This window comes from Camelina sativa, chromosome 20 (genome assembly GCF_030686135.1).
Source record: "Camelina sativa cultivar CO46 ecotype springtype chromosome 20, ASM3068613v1".
Taxonomy (NCBI): Eukaryota; Viridiplantae; Streptophyta; class Magnoliopsida; order Brassicales; family Brassicaceae; genus Camelina; species Camelina sativa.
In genome coordinates, this window is record NC_141899.1 from 12,626,059 (window position 1) to 12,631,336 (window position 5,278).

Consider the following 5,278-nt stretch of genomic DNA (forward strand, 5'->3'; position numbering starts at 1 on the left):
TCCATCGTTATCCATCCGCTGCTTGAAGATAAGTTCGTCCGAGCCATATAAGCGCTTGTAGAGTAGTTTTTTTGTGCTGAGTGCTTACATCAATTTAGTATGAGCGCTAATAAAGGTCCGTCATATGATACACTCATACACAATATTTGTGTCAATACAACATATTTCTCTTCTTTCATTTGTTTTTTTTTTTGTTTTTGAACATAATTTATGTTCTCATTCTTTTCATTCAAATAAAGTGAAAAATTAATTTCCTATTCCTTATTGTTCTTTTTTTTGTTTACTGCTATTCCATACTTTTAATGTTTCTTATTCTTCTCTTTTTTCTTTTTGGGTGCAAATCTTTCCTCTCACGACCTACTACGAAATTTGTTAAATCAAATGTCCCCGACATGACAACTATACATTTGTACCATGTAATTTTGTTCTACGTTTGGGTCTGTTCGGCAGTTAGTCGCAGCGACGGTGACTATTTATCACAAAATTACTTTCAGTGTTTTTTTTTTTCATTTTTTCTTTGGTTTTTTACTTTCTGTCGCAAAGATTAGAATTTTTGATATTCAGAACTGCCGGTGAAAGCAGCTACACAACCAAAAGCTTTTGATTTGAAACGGCGACTGCCCCTAGTTTTTTTTATTTAGCAGATCTACAAAAAAAACAGATCAAATTGCCATTGACAAAAAATTTCAATTATGTACTTTTCTTATCTTCCTCTCTGTAAGATAAAAGTTAACTTAAAAAAAAAAACTCAGTCGTTTTAGTCACAGCAAGAGTCGCACGACTCTAAACTAACAGGGCCAGTGTAGTTTAAAACGCAACGAAAGTAATGTGTCCTGAACAAAAAACAACACAGTAGATCAAAAGCACTATACAGTAAAACCTCTATAAATTAATACTCTATAAATTAATAAACATTATAAATTAATAAATTTTGCTAGTCCCAAGTCGGGACAATGTAAAAAATAACAAAATTTGATAAGATAATAAGATAATATTTTTTTTGAAATCCCTATATAAAATATGGTCCCAATAATATCATAAATTAATAATCATGTAAATTTATATATAAATATATATACGCTGATATAGTAAATTATGTTTCTATTAACCTCATATCTTTTTTTTTTTCCGTCGAATAGTGAATTATATTGCTGAGTTGAAATATTCTTGATACAATTGTTGTTTTAACCAAACAGGTGGTCTAAAACATTCAAAATAATATGTACTATTTAGACATCCATATCTTGCTAGGAGGTGAGCTACTGAATTATTACAACGTTTGGTGAATATAAATTCAACAGATTGAAATCGAGTCTGCCACCATCTAATATCTTGTAATATTAACCTCATATCTATAAAACAATTGTTATGTTGTATCTTCAAACTATATATAATGATATAAAATATTCTATAACATTTCATAAAACAGCTAAAACTTTTTAAAGTTTTCAATTTCTAAATATGCATCATTTACATTTTGATAGTTTGATAGACTATTAAAATATGATAATTGATATTCTTATTCATATATTTGAATATTAATTATGTCATGTGTATAAGTGAATTTTTCTATAATATTGTAATTCATTGTCAATAATATTTTTTAATTATTTCAAATTCAATTCCAATACCATTAAATTTACAACAACCAAAGTTCTAATCTTATTTTGCAATATTGTCTCAATTTATAATTTTTTAAAAATTAAATAATTAAAAATATACCTATAAATTAATAATTATTAATTTACACTATAAAATAATAATTATTAATTTATAGATAAGTTAATATCACTATAAATTAATAAAATATCTTGATCCCAACATTATTAATTTATAGAGGTTTTACTGTATTTTACGTTCTGAATAATCACAACTTGTGATTTCAAGTACGAAAGAAAACAATATTAAACGGCTGTGATTTCCTGCGATGCATTAATTTTGTGTGATTATATATATGTCCCCAGTCCCCTTAGAGCATGTTTATCGGTGGGTTTGAGTAAGGGAAGTTCTTAATGTTTTTATGAATTAATTCTGTACTGTTTAGAATATAAGAAGCCATGATCTCTTAGATAAATTTTTATCTTTTATTGGTATGTTCTTATTTTGGGTATCTTATTTTTGAAAATATTGTTTTTTAAAATTTAAACTTTTAAATAGAATAGAAGTGGTATAAATGTGTAAACATTTAAGATTTTATAAAATTAGAAAATATTAAATTTTAAGTAATTTTCAAACATACAAAACATAATAAAAACATTCATACATATTGCAATAGAAGTGCAATTTATAAATGGAGAGAATGACTAATTTTAATACTTATTTGCTCCAAATTTTGCCCAAATATTCTCAACCAAATCATCTTGCAAGCATTTATTTTTTTCTAGATCACGAACATATGATTCTTGAGCATAGTAGCGTCACATGAAGGTCTGGGTGGAAGCGTGTAGTCACATAAGTTATATTCTAGCTAAGACACATAAGTTATAAATTGTGTCTCTGAGATTTCTTCACAGATTGGATTAGTATTGACTGTTTATAACCAAGTAACCAATACCTTTAAGCATAAAAATTTATTGAATTTGAGTTCGTTAGTTCAGTAAAGAGGTTTTTCATTTCCTTGAATTTCTCATCTTCATGCATTTGGTCAAAACCCAAAACGTCAAAATTGTCATTGCACATAAAAAAACAGGAACAAACTGAGAATCCTTCTTACAAATCTGATGGAACCTTAATAAACTGTGTTACATCTGATACCAAACTATGATCCACAGGCTTCAAACCTTTTCTCAACCAACATTTCAACAAGGCCAACTCTAATCTCCTCACCTGCAACAAGTAAGTAAAATAACACCATTCAGCTATACTATTCAAGATTACTGAAAAAAAAAACGAAAAGTGAGATGCAGAAACAGAGTTCTGTACTTTCATTCCTGAATCAGAACTACCAAAGTATACCACAAAGGAAGGGAAGACAAAAACCAACCTGTCTAACAATGAAAGGCTCCTCAGCTCGACTCAAAGGTTCAGTGAACACGGTTAGAAACTCGTTTCTGTTTCTGTAAACGATATATGTGAAAGGTCGATCACCCACCTGCTCATAAACACCCAAACACATAAACATATTATTTATTGAATTTGAGTTCGTTATGCCTTTTTGATGTGTGTTGGGGCTAGAAACAACAATTAGAAGAATAAGTTTGTAAAATGAGATCTGGGCAGACTTTCGGTACAAATCGACTTAGAACTATGAAAAACAACGAACTGGACTTTTGTATTCACTTTTTCTATTGATTCACTCTGAGCTTGATTACATGTGTTGTGTCCTTCACATTCATCTGCTATTTAAACTAAAATTCCTCGAAACCCTTCCTGAACGTCTCGCTGCAATCTGGGCTCCCCAATCCCGATTTCTTCTCCAGGTTGACTTCATCCTCCTGCTCGGGTTTTCCTCCATGGGCCCTTACTGGGCCTCTTTTCCTGGCCTACGCGTACGCCCTAATGGGCTTATTTGGTGGGCCTTATGATCGTCGAAACCCAACACCAACAATTGCCCCCCAGCCTTTTAACCTATTTTTGGGAGGGTTGAAAGGCGAATATCCAGAGAATCTTTCATGTCGTTTCGGTTTCGCGATCTTCCTCGGGGAAGGCTCAATGAATCTCGGCTTCCGAGATCTTCGTGATGATTACCCCTCTCTCCTAGGATCCAACGGTGGAGCCGAAAGGTTTGAACGGTTTAGATTGATCCAACTTGGTTTGAGTCATTGTGATTTATGACTTATATCGTAGAATTCACTAAAAATTTGCTATTTGGGGATGAAGTCCTTTGAGGTTTTCCAAATTGGGTAGTGAAATCTTATTTGCTTTCACGTGAGGTCGTGGGGTGCGGACTGTTAGCTAGAGCTGTGTTGACCTTGTTGTTTTTTTTTTGTTTTTGATGAAGTGTTCGAAAAAGCTTGAAACGGTTGCAAGACAGTGCGAAATTCGCATGTGCTGTTTGGTGTCGTAGGTACGTTTATTTGTAGGCAATTTCGTCGCGCCGTTAGAAAGAGTTATTGTTTGTTGATTTGGTATATTTGGTAACGGTGCACCAGGTCATTGTAAAATTCGCGTTTTATTTGGAAAGATTTTGCGGAGCGGATCGAGTTGGGAAGGTGGCTGCGCTCAGGATATTGAGCTGCCTACGTACCCCGTAAGGGGATCAAGCCAGGTCGTAGTTCGATTATTATGGATACCTCTTAGAAGTATTTTTTGAGGTTCATGACGTTCCAAGGCCGGAGCTCGGCTTTACCGTTGCTCTCGTCTACGAGGCGATATACGCCATTGCGAACGACCTCGGTGATACGGAAAGGTCCTTCCCATTTGGTTCCCATTTTGCCGGCATTCTTTTTTTTTTCTGTGATCGAACATTCGACGGAGTACTCGGTCCCCGACGGCGAAACGCCGAGGTCGGATCTTCGAGTTATAGAAGCGAGCGATGGCATTCTGGTAATTTTGAACTCGCACGTAGGCTTGTTCTCTCTTCTCGTCGATGACGTCGAGGTGATCGCGCAGCGCTTCGCTATTTTCCTCCTCATTCTCGGGGGAAACAGCTCGGCGAATACTGCCTATGGTAACTTCTGCCGGTATTACGGCCTCAATTCCGTAGGCTAAGGAGAACGCGGTCTCGCCCGTGCTGCCACGCGGCGTAGTTCGGGTGGCCCACAATACTCCGGGGAGCTGAGCGTCCCAGCCTGACTTCGCCGAGGTGTACTACTAAAACCATTTACGGTGCTTTTGATGACTTATGGATCTCGGCCAGAGCGGCCCGCTCCTCTTCTGCTCGGGCGAAATTAATCGACCTATGGAGTGCGTCGTCGAGCGACGGGGGTTGTCGAGCGGTGAGCTCTTCGCGGAATTTCGAGGTGTACCATAAGCCATGCCGAAGGGCTGCCAGGGCAACCTCGTCGTTTAGGTTGGTTATCCTGGCTTTGGTTGACTTGAAGCGATTGATGTAATCGCGGAGCGGTTCGTCTTTTTCTTGGACGAGAAGCCAAAGGTCGGATTCGGTCACCTTAGCTTGGAAAAAGACTGAATACTGCTTCAAAAATGCCGAGGCGAGCTGATCGAAGCTGTCAATGGAGTTCCAAAGAGGCAAACCATTCCAACGCCGGTCCCACCAGGTTCTCGGTGAAGTAACGGCAGTAGCCGGCTTCACACTCGTCGTCGGTGAGATAAGCTTTTGTTATGGCTAATCTGAAAGCTCGGAGGTGCGCTCCCGGGTCCGTTATGCCCGCGTATT

At 36.5% G+C, this 5,278-nt stretch overlaps 1 long non-coding RNA gene across 1 annotated transcript; it reads right to left on the reverse strand.

Moving 5' to 3' along the window:
• Positions 1 to 2,655: 2,655 nt before the first annotated feature.
• Positions 2,656 to 3,060, reverse strand: LOC147918782 (uncharacterized). The gene is made up of 2 exons (XR_015592725.1): positions 2,984 to 3,060; positions 2,656 to 2,826 (listed from the first exon to the last, which is right to left on the reverse strand). It is a non-coding gene; the product is annotated as an uncharacterized LOC147918782 (long non-coding RNA).
• Positions 3,061 to 5,278: the final 2,218 nt, after the last annotated feature.